General features: G+C 45.3%; 1 protein-coding gene across 1 annotated transcript in view; it reads right to left on the reverse strand.

The window, feature by feature from the left end:
- rab27b (RAB27B, member RAS oncogene family) overlaps window positions 1-12,500 on the reverse strand; it is a 37,884-nt gene that overhangs the window by 16,224 nt on the left and 9,160 nt on the right. Inside the window, exon 2 of the mRNA XM_080018176.1 lies at window positions 11,968-12,014. The gene's annotated coding sequence lies outside the window, so the exon portion shown is untranslated. The remainder of the gene's footprint in view (window positions 1-11,967; window positions 12,015-12,500) is intronic.

Here is a 12,500-nt window from a genome sequence, read left to right on the forward strand (position 1 = left end):
TGCGGATTTCAAAACAAACATCCCGACGCGGCTGTGGTGGTGACTGGGGACTTTAACAGGGCCAACCTGAAAAAAGTTCTGCCTTATTTCAACCAACACATCACGTGTGCCACCAGAGGAGACCATTGGACCATTTGGACCATTGCTACACACCGTACAAGAAGGGATACAAGACCCTCTCACTCCCTGCTTTCGGGAAATCTTATCACGCCATGATCTCGCTGGTTCCTGTTTACAGGCCTCTGATCGTGCGAGAACTGGTGGTGACGAGGGAAGTGAAGCGGTGGACGGATCAATCAGAGGCTGCGCTTCAGGACGCTCTGACTGACGTAGACTGGGACATGTTCCAATCAAGTTCAAGTGACGTCAGCGAGTTTACGGACGTAGCGGTGAGCTTTGTGGCTACGGTAGCAGACAGCATTGTTCCCATGGTGAAAGTCGGATATTTCCAAACCAGAAACCGTGGGTTGATAAATCCATCCGCTGCGCTCTGAATGCTCGCACGGCCGCTTACAACGACGGTCTTGTATCTGGAAATATGGACAATTACAAAGCGGCGTCGTACAATCTGCGGAGGACAGTGAAGGACGCTGAACGGGCGTACAGAGAGACTGTGGAGCTACAGATGGAGCGGGGGGACACAAGACGCTTGTGGGAGGGGCTGCGGACGATAAACTACAAGAGCAGCTCCTCCCCAGCCACGACTGTGGACGCCACCCTAGCCAACGAACTGAACTCCTTTTATGCGTGGTTTGAGTCTGGCAACAGCACCGCTAGCTTGCCGGTTAGCAAGCGTGGGAGGGAGGCCTAGCTTAGGTGGCGATAGTGGCGCCGCCCCTAGCGGTCGCCTGCGCCGGCGCTCCGGTTACTCTTTCACTTTTTAGTATTTTTTTCCTTTTTTTATCATAATGTACGCCAAAAAAACATAGACAGTTACCTCATACGACCGCGATGCACTCATGGTTATAAAAATTTCCCTAAACGAACAACTTTGGGACTTTTTATCCGTGGGAGCAGAGTGGCCGGCGGAAATCCTACGCGGGAACACTCGCAACAACATCTACAACAAAAATGGAGTCGCTGTTCCACGAGCCGGCCCACGGAGGAAGCACCGAGGTAAACGAGGCGGCATTCGGGTCAGAATGAGGACGCAACCTTACCGTCCACCTCTGCCAAGCATCCTTCTTGCTAACGTCCAGTCCCTGGAGAACAAGATGGATGAACTTCGAGCGAGGATTCAATTCCAGCGAGACACGAGGAACTGTTGCGTCCTCTGCCTGACGGAAACATGGCTGACCCCACTGGTGCCGGATGAAGCCATACGTCCAGCCGAGGCCTTCTCCGTGTTCCGCGGCGACAGAACGGGAGAGTCGGGGAAATCCAAAGGTGGAGGCGTCTGCCTAATGGTAAACAACCGCTGGTGTAATGCCAACAACACCAAATTACCATACTATGCCGTCCATTTTATCTCCCCCGGGAATTTAGCACGGTCATTATTACAGCCGTTTATATCCCACCGCAAGCGGACACCGACGCAGCTCTGTCGGTTCTGTACGATGTGTTGTGCGGATTTCAGAACAGACATCCCGACGCGGCTGTGGTGGTGACTGGGGACTTTAACAGGGCCAACCTTAAAAAAGTTCTGCCTAATTTCCACCAACACATCACGTGTGCCACCAGGGGAGACAGAACTCTGGACCATTGTTACACTCCTTACAAGAACGGATACAAGACCGTCTCGCTCCCTGCTTTCGGGAAATCAGATCACGCCGCGATCTCGCTGCTTCCTGTTTACAGGCCTCTGATCGCGCGGGATCTGGTGATGACGAGGGAAGTGAAGCGGTGGACGGACCAATCAGAGGCTGTGCTTCAGGACGCTCTGACTGACGTAGACTGGGACATGTTCCAAACAAGTTCAAGTGACGTCAGCGAGTTTACGGAGGTTGTAGTAAGTTTTGTAACGACGCTCGCGGATGATATCGTTGCCCAGGTGAAAGTTTGGATATTTCCAAACCAGAATCCGTGGGTTGATAAATCCATCCGCTGCGCTCTGAATGCGCGCACGGCCGCTTACAACGACGTTCTTGTATCTGGTAACATGGACAATTACAAAGCGACGTCGTACAATCTGCGGAGGGCGGTGAGGGACGCCAAACGGACGCACAGAGAGACAGTGGAGCTACAGATGGAGCGGGGGGACACAAGACGCTTGTGGCAGGGGCTGCGGACTATAACGGATTACAAGAGCAGCTCCCCCCCAGCCACGAGAGTGGACGCCTCCCTAGCCAACCAACTGAACTCCTTTTAGGCGCGGTTCGAGTCTGGCAGCAACACCGCTAGCTCGCCGGCTAATTGGAGTTACACCGCTGGGGATGAGCGCGCACTCTCAGTGTCCATGCACGAGGTCAGGAGGTCTTTGATGCGGGTGAACACCAAGAAAGCTGCGGGCCCAGATGGCATATCTGGGCGAGTACTGAAGACCTGTGCTAACCAGCTAGCTCCAGTGTTCACCACAATATTCAACACCTCCCTGGCTGAATCAGTGGTCCCGTCCTGCTTCAAGAGGTCCACCGTCGTTCCTGTCCCGAAGATCGCCTCTCCAACCTGCCTGAATGACTACCATCCGGTGGCCCTCACCTCTGTGGTCATGAAGTGTTTCGAGAGGCTGATTAAGGATTACATCTGCGCCTCCCTTCCCCGCACCTTGGACCCGTTGCAGTTCGCGTACCGGCAAAACAGATCCACGGATGACGCGGTCTCCCAGGTACTGCACACCACGCTCACGCATCTGGATGGCCAGAAGGGGGCCTATGTGAGAATGCTGTTCATCGAGTTTAGTTCAGCTTTCAACACCATAGTCCCCACCAGACTGGCTGTCAAGCTGATGGAGCTCGGACTGAATGCTCCGCTGTGCGCCTGGATCCTGGACTTCCTCACAGCCCGCCCCCAGGTGGTCAGGGTGGGGAAGTACATGTCAAGCTCCCTCACCCTGAATACAGGATCCCCCCCAGGGCTGCGTCCTCAGCCCCCAACTGTACTCCCTGTACACACATGACTGTTTGGCCAGGTCCAGCTCCAACACCATCATCAAGTTTGCCGACTACACCGTGGTCGTGGGCCTGATCACCGACTGCGATGAGAAGGCCTACCGCGAGGAGGTGGCTGACCTGTCACTTTGGTGCGAGGACAACAGCCTCCACCTGAACGTCAGCAAAACCAAGGAGCTGATTGTGGACTTCAGGCGTGGATCACAATCGAGGACGCACGCGCCCTTGTGGATTAATGGGACTTCTGTCGACAGGGTGAGCAGCTTCAGATATCTGGGAGTCCACATCACAAAGGACTTAACATGGACTGTACACACAGACACTCTGGTGAGAAAGGCGAGGCAGCGTCTTTACCACCTCAGGCAGCTGAGGAAATTCCGGGTCTCGGTGAGGATCCTCAAGTCCTTCTACTCTGGAGCAGTGGAGAGCATCCTGACAGGCAACATCACTGCCTGATTTGGGAACTGTACTGCCCAGGACAGGCGGGCCCTGCAGAGGGTGGTGCGTTCAGCTGAACGTACCACTGGAACTACCCTCCCCCCCTTGCAGGAGTTATACACCAGGAGGTGTAGTAGCAGAGCTGCAGGATCATGAAGGATCCTCATCACCCCAACAACGGACTGTTCCAGCTGCTGCGGTCAGGCAAGCGCCTCCGCAGTCACACAGCTAGAACAGAGAGACTGAGACGGAGTTTTTTCCCGCAAGCCATTAGAACTGTCAACGTTGACCTCACCAGGGGTCCTAACACATAGGCTCCACTACCTACTGTACTATATGTAGCATACTGTACCGCATACTGTGTCACTGTTCAGGGTTGTTCGTGATGCCGTATTGCTGCGCCGTACTGTTGTATACTGTGCTGTATTATCCCAAACACTACCTCACTCTATTCACATTCACATGCCACTTTAAGTCACATGCCACTTTAATGCACATATCTGTATATACATAGGCATATTCCTTCTATCTATTCCATTTTATTTCTTTTTATTTTTTATTGTATTTTATTCTATATATTTTTATTTTATTCTATATATATTCTATTCAACTTACTGTATTACGTTTTAGGAGTCAGTTAGTCGGCCTATAGAAAGACATTTTTTATTTTTATTTTTTCCTAGGACATATTGTGTGCTATCACCGGGTGCGTTGCATTACATTTCACTGCATATACGTATGAAAGTATGTATATGTATGTGACAAATAAAAATCTTGAATCTTGAATCTTGAATCTAGCTTACACCCACATAAAGGGCATTACACTGGTCAAGTCGGGTGGACATAAAAGCATGGAAAACCCTTTCAAAGTCACTCAGTGATAAAAAGGACTTAGCCTTGGATCAGAGCCCCAACCGTAAAAAGCTGGATTTGATCACTGAGTTTATCCGTTAATCCAATTTAAAATTACTATCCATTATCACACCCAGATTCTTAAAAGTGGGTTTTGAATACGGTCCCAAGCATCACGGGTCCATATGAGGGACATCACGCTGGGTCCAAATATCAGGACTTTAGTTTTACTCTCATTAAAGTTAAAGAAATGTAAGGCCATCCACGCTTTGATGTCCTTGAGACAGTCTGACGATGGTTTTGAAGAGTTTGTATCTTTCCATTACAAAGAAAGGTGGATCTGATTTCATCTGCATCACAGCGGAGAGCAGAGCAGTACCTTTAAAACCGAAGCAATTCTCCAGTCAAGAGGTGAGGACACTATGGTCTACTGTGTCGTATGCAGTTGTGAGATCTAATAATGTGATTCATAAATGACAGCTGCAAGGGACAACCACTTCTCCTGCTGGTTTCACGTTCGTATCACTCCACCTACATGCTAATGCTAACACTAGCTAGTGGCGCCATCTGTTGCCGCTGAATAGAAACTACAATAGAAGACTCATGTCCAGTTTCACATTCATAACAGGAAATAGTTGTTTGTAGCCGAATAGTTCATTGCTGTGACTATTTATCTTCGCAGGGGTTTGCTGGGATGATGACCAGCTGGCTGTACATTATCCTGTGTTATAGCTTTTTTCATTGATCTCCTTCCACACATCTGTATTCAGTGATGCAATTAGAAACAATAGTATGAAAGACAACAACCCCAATCGCCATAAAGGGCACACCCAGCAAACTCTGGTCTCAACAAAACAGTGAACGGTCAACATGGAAATGTCACAACACACGTCTGGCTCCTGTTCCGATGGACCTTCTGGTCCCATCGGGTTGTTTGTCCCGGGGACATCGGCCTTTGTGGACGCAAACAATCAATCCATGGGCATCTGCAATCAATAATCCTAACGTTGATGGGTATTGATCTGTGATCGTCTAATTCATTTGGCTCCCTCCAGAAGCTTCGTCCTGATCCACCTCAACAAGCAGAAGGAAACCAAACGGCTGTTGAAAATATCTATACCTTCCTGTTGCATCGCTTATAACAAGCTTATAACAAGCATATAATCAGCGTACAACAAGCTTATAACAAGTGTCTAACAAGCTTATAACAAATATGTAACAAGCTTATAACTTGCATATAACAAGCTTATAATGAGTGTATAACGAGTTTATAACACCGTATAACAAGCTTATAACAGTGTATAACATGCTTAAAACTTGCAAATAACAAGCTTATAATGCGTTTATAACCAGCGTATAACAAGTGTATAACGACCTTATAACTTGCATATGACAAGCTTATAACGAGAGTCTAACAAGCTTATAAAAAGTTTATAAGAAGCTTATAACAAGCTTATCACTTGCATATAACAAGCTTATAACGAGTGTATAACGAGCTCATAGCTTGCATACAACAAGTTATAACGAGTGTATACCGAGCTTATAACCAGCATATTACAAGCTTATAATGTGCATATAACAAGCTTATGACGAGCGTCTAAGAAGCTTATAACAAGTAAAAAATGAGCTTATAACTTGCCTATGACAAGCTTATGAGCATATAGCGAGCGTATAACAAGCTTATAACAAGTGTACAACAAGCTTATAATTTGCATAGAACAAGCTTATAACGCGCATATAAAAAGCTTATAACGAGCGTCTAACAAGCTTTTAACTTGCATATAATGAGCCTATAACAAGCACATAACGAGCATAAAACGAGCATAAAACAAGTATATAATGAGCATATAACAAGCTTATGAGTGTATAACAAGCTTATAATTTGCTTAAAATGAGCATATAACAAGCTTATCATGAGTGTATAACAAACTTATAACTGGCTTACAACAAGCAAATAACCTTATAACAAGTGTATAACAAGTATACAATGAGCATATATAGCGAGCTTATGAGCATATAACAAGCACATAACTTGCATATAACAAGCCTACACTGAGCGTATAATGAGCTTATAACTTGCGAGCATATAACAGTGTAATAAGTAGTTAATGATGTGATGATCACAAAATATATCATTTTTGCAGTATTTTTCTATCCTGTAAGTTGCTGTGCAGATAACCAGGGCATAACAATATCCAAAAACCAAAAACAAAGGTAAAAGTCATGATCGATAAGATTTGAAAGTATTAACGGAGAGGAAGAAAAGTGGAGGTCTGAGTGTGCCGAGGTACCGTTTGGCAAAAGGTACAAAATACACTTATAACACTTATAGTAATATTTATATGTGCATTTATATTTATATCTATATTTATATGTGCATCTATATTTATATTTATATTGTCATTTATATTTATATTAATACGTGCATTTATATTTATATATGCATCTATATTTATATTCATATGTGCATTTATATTTATACTAATATGTGCATTTATATATACAGTATATGTGCATTCCCTGGTCAGCCCTTTAGGAAAATCAGTATAAATCCAGAATGTGTGAACATTTTCAAAAATCCAATCGGATGAAATGAATCAAATAAAGTAAAAAATAAATAAAAAGATGAAGCTGCATCAGTTTGAATCTTTCGTGGACGTTGCATTTATTTTAACTGCTCCACAAGGAAAAAGAAAATCAATCAACCCCCAAAGGATAACTGGTCAACCCTTCATCCCCCATTAGAGAGGGGGGGGGGGGGGGGATAGAGAGAGGGAGGAGGGGGAGGGGAGAGAGAGAGATGATAATTGACGCGTCGTGTGTATTGGATGTTGGATCAATACTCAGAGGGGGGTGAAAGAAACACCAACTCATTAACCTGCAGAAGAAGAGAAGAGCAACCTCCATCTACCTATCTATCCATCTATCATCCCTCCATCCATCTTATATCCATCCATCCATCTTATATCCAACCATCTACCTATATATCCCTCCCTCCCTCCCTCCCTTCATCCATCCATCTTTCCTCTAAAGCCCACATGTAACTCACCCTCTTCCTGGGTGGAACCTGTTTCCTGCTTAATGCTTTGTAAACAAACGAGGCTCCGCCCCCACATGCCTCAATGTAAACATTGAGAGAGCAGATGGAAACCAGTGTGTTTAGTTAAATTAGTTAAATGATTTAAATTAGTAGTTAAAACTGGGATATACACGGTTTCAGACCTGTCTTTATAGATGTAATAATAATTTTAAAATAATAATAATAATAACAATAATAATATACACTGTGTATAATAACAATAACTAATAGAAGTCAAATATTTCACTGCTGTTGTGTTTGTCATGCTCAAAATACTGAAACTCTGCTGCTGATATTTCAATAGCTTGATATTTCAAGTACAACTTCTAACACGCTAAGTACAACTTCTAACACGCTAAGTACAACTTCTAACACACTAAGTACATATAACAACACTAAGTACAACTTCTAACACGCTAAGTACGTATAGCACGCTAAGTACAACTTCTAACACGCTAAGTACGTATGAAACGCTAAGTACAACTTCTAACACACTAAGTACATATAACAACGCTAAGTACAACTTCTAACACGCTAAGTACGTATAACACGCTAAGTACAACGTCTAACACACTAAGTACATATAACAACGCTAAGTACAACTTCTAACACGCTAAGTACGTATAACACGCTAAGTACAACTTCTAACACGCTCAGTATGTATGAAACGCTAAGTACAACTTCTAACACGCTAAGTACGTATAAAACGCTAAGTACAACTTCTAACACGCTAAGTACGTATAACACGCTAAGTATAACTTCTAACACACTAAGTACATATAACCACGATAAGTACATCTTCTAACATGCTAAGTAGAATTTCTAACACGCTAAGTATATATAACACACTAAGTACAACTTCTAAAACGCTAAGTAAAACGTCTAACAGCTAAGTACAATTTATAACAGCTAAGTAAAACTTATAACAAACTAAGTACAACTTCAGTACATTGTCACTAGTTATACAAAACATACTGAGTATATCTTCAGAGAACACACGTACTTCATATAAACATATATATTTAAGTAAAAAGTACTTGATAAAGTATTTGATAAGGTTAAGAGTACTTGATAAAGTAAAGAATACTTGATAAAGTATTTGAAAAGTTAAAGAGCACTTGATAAAGAACTTGATAAAGTAAAGGGTACCTGATAATGTACTTGATAAAGTAAAGAGTACTTGATATAGTACTTAGCGTGTATCACGGGACGTCCCATGCTGCAGGGACCTGGAGGCAGCATCCTGAAGTAACCATTGAAAACAGATCAAAACACGATCTGACAAACTTAAAGTCACAAGATAAGACTTGTCTTATTATGGGATAGGATGACTGACTTTATTAACCCCTCACAGGTGGGGTAGCCATGGCGACGGTTGACTTGAGATTCTTAACACGGTGGAAACACTAGTGGTCAGATGGCCGCACTGTTGACGCTACAAGACTGATCAGCGGTCAAACATTAAGACCCTTCACCAGGAGGAACCGGCTCCAAACTATGTCCTGTCACTAAAACACACGGGAGTAGTGACACAGGAAATGATGTCATATACCATGCGACCAGATATTAAACCTGCTTGATGTCTCAGAGAGAAGAGAGAGGGGGAGAGAGAGGGAGAGAGATACAAAGCCCAAAAGCCGATGAGAGGAATCTCCTTTGAGGTCGTTTGTAGGAAACAGACAAAGCATTGTGTAGCATTGAGAAAATAGAAAGAAAGTTGATTTCCTCCTGGTTGGCTCATTCACCTTTACACCTGCCCACATATACACCTGTAAACACCTGTACACCTGCACACCTTTACACCTACACATCTGGACACCTTTACACCTACACACCTGTACATCTGGACACCTACACACCTGGCGGTTGCCCACCTTTACTTCTACACACCTGCAGACCTGCACAACTGTAAACCTGCCAGTTCTGTCAGTACTACTAGAGTACTGCTCCAGTACTACTATGGTACTACTACAGTACTACTATGGTACTACTACAGTACTGCCACTACTATAGTACTTCTACAGTACTGCTACAGTACTTATATGATACTACTAAAGTACTACTATTGTACTAATACAGTACTGTCAGTACTGCTACAGTACTACACTACTGCTATGGCACTACTACAGTACTACTGCAGTCTGGTCCTATCTACAGTAACATGGGGATGTTCTAAACCATTATCTTACTACTACAGTACTGTCAGTACTACTACAGGACTACTACAGTCCGGTCCTCTCCACACTAACACGGGGATGTTCAAAACCATTATTTTACTACTACACTTCTACTACAGTACTACTACAGTTCTACTACAGTACCACTACAGTCCGGTCCTGTCAACACTAACACAGGGATGTTCTAAACCATTCTTTTACTGCTACACTTCTACAACAGTACTACTACAGTTCTACTACAATTGTACTACAATATGACTACAGCACTACTACAGTCTGGTCCTATCCATACTAACACAGAGATGTTCTAAACCATTCTTGTACTACGTTCTGGCCTCTCGTCACGGTACGTCGCCAAAATGGAGATTTCTTCAAAACACCTTGCAACATGCAGCTGTTTAGAACCTCCGCTTCCTGTGCCGTGTCAACATGTGAAACCATGACATCACACCTCGAGCCACGCCCACTGTGTCTCTGTGTGCTGAGCATGCGTCCAACATACCCGTGACCGCAAGGTGACCAGACCCGGTTGGACCGGGACCGTCCCGGTTTCCAGCTGTGTCCTGAGTCCCAACACATCTGGAAAACACTCAAATGTCAACATTCACCAGCAGACTGTCCTGCTTTTCAACAACAACAACACGCTACATACATGATGAACTGTCCAGAGGCAGAACAGAGCATGAAGACCCCACCGGAGAAGTGGGTGTCGTCATCAACACGCCTGCTCACTCGCTATGAACTGTGTGTGTGTGTGTGTGTGTGTGTGTGTGTGTGTGTGTGTGTGTGTGGTGTGTGTGGTGTGTGTGTGTGGTGTGTGTGGTGTGTGTGTGTGGTGTGTGTGGTGTGTGTGTGTGGTGTGTGTGGTGTGTGTGTGTGTGGTGTGTGTGGTGTGTGTGTGTGTGGTGTGTGTGTGTGTGTGTGTGTGTGGTGTGTGTGTGTGTGTGTGTGTGGTGTGTGTGTGTGTGGTGTGTGTGTGTGTGTGTGGTGTGTGTGTGTGTGTGTGTGTGTGTGTGTGTGGTGTGTGTGGTGTGTGTGTGGTGTGTGTGGTGTGTGTGTGTGTGGTGTGTGTGTGTGGTGTGTGTGGTGTGTGTGTGTGGTGTGTGTGGTGTGTGTGTGTGGTGTGTGTGTGTGGTGTGTGTGGTGTGTGTGTGTGTGGTGTGTGTGGTGTGGTGTGTGTGGTGTGTGTGGTGTGTGTGTGTGGTGTGTGTGGTGTGTGTGTGTGTGGTGTGTGTGGTGTGTGTGTGGTGTGTGTGTGTGTGTGTGTGTGGTGTGTGTGTGTGGTGTGTGTGGTGTGTGTGTGTGGTGTGTGTGGTGTGTGTGTGTGTGTGTGTGTGGTGTGTGTGGTGTGTGTGTGTGTGGTGTGTGTGGTGTGTGTGTGTGTGGTGTGTGTGTGTGTGGTGTGTGTGGTGTGTGTGTGTGGTGTGTGTGGTGTGTGTGTGTGTGGTGTGTGTGGTGTGTGTGTGTGTGGTGTGTGTGTGTGGGGTCAGTGCTTCCTACAGGCGACTCCGCTGCACGTGCCCGTTCCTCTCAGTTACCTAATTGAATGAAATGAAAAAAGCCCCGTGCATAACAGGGACACTCGTCACTCTGCCCTGCCTATCTGCCTTTCCACCTGTCTGCATGCCTGTCTGTCTGCCTGCCTGCCATTCCGCCTGTCTGCCATCCTTGTTCCCCTTCATCCCTCCCCTGTGTCTGCATTTGGGTTCACCTCCACTGGTGCACAGGGTTTTTGTTGCTTCGTTCTATAAGGAAACGGAGTAAAACAAAAACACAATGTTTATATTTTGGAAGAAGCGGCACAGGGACGCGCAGCTGAGCCGAGTTTGCTCCCTCTCTACTACGATGATGGTTACTCACTGAGGCCCCGCCCCCTCCACGGACGCCTACGTCCCCTCGTCAAGTCGAGTCAAGTCAAGTCAAGTCACTTTATTTATAAAGCGCATTTCATACCAGGGCAACACAAAGCGTTTACAAAGAAATACAAAACAGAAAGAGAACGTAGTAAAGAATGCCCCTGAAACAACAGCAAGAGCAAAAGCAGCAGCAACAACAAAGACAAACAAAAACACTTTACAACTTGTTGGGCTCGTACTTCTTTCTTTTTCCGTCTCCATCTCCAACAGTTATTATTCACATAATAATATTTGTATAAACATCCAGATCTGTTCATAACAACATCAAGAAACGTCTTACACTCATCTCCTCCTGTCGTTCCTTTTCCTTTTTGTCTTTCTTACACACACACACACACACACACACACACACACACACACACACACACACACACACACACACACACACACACACACACACACACACACACACACACACACACACACACACACACACACACACACACAGCTTTTCTTACCTTGTCCTGGATCCTCTGGAGTCGACTGGACGGAGTGGAGTGAGATCCTGACAGAGAGAGACGGGGGGAGGGAGAAAAGAGAGAGGGGTGTAAGCAGTCCTTTAAATGGAGCGAGAGAGAGAGAGAGAGAGACGGAGCAGCTGACTGTCAGTTGTTTTAGGTTGAATGAGAGAATAAACACTGCCATACAGAGTAGGAGGAGTCCCCGCCCCCTGCTGGTTGGCTGACTGACTGAATTACTGACTGGTTGACTGACTGACTGACTGACTGACTGACTGACTGGTTGACTGACTGGTTGACTGACTGACTGACTGACTGGTTGACTGCCTGGTTGCTCTCTGTCAGCCGTTATTAGTTCAAATCTGAAAGGCATTTATCTGTTTCCCCACACACACACACACAAAGACACACACACACACACAGTCACACACACACACACACACACACACACACACACACACACACACACACACACACACACACACACACACACACACACACACACACACACACACACACACACACACACACAC

This window comes from Zeus faber (assembly GCF_960531495.2).
Source record: "Zeus faber genome assembly, chromosome: 17".
NCBI classification, from domain to species: Eukaryota; Metazoa; Chordata; class Actinopteri; order Zeiformes; family Zeidae; genus Zeus; species Zeus faber.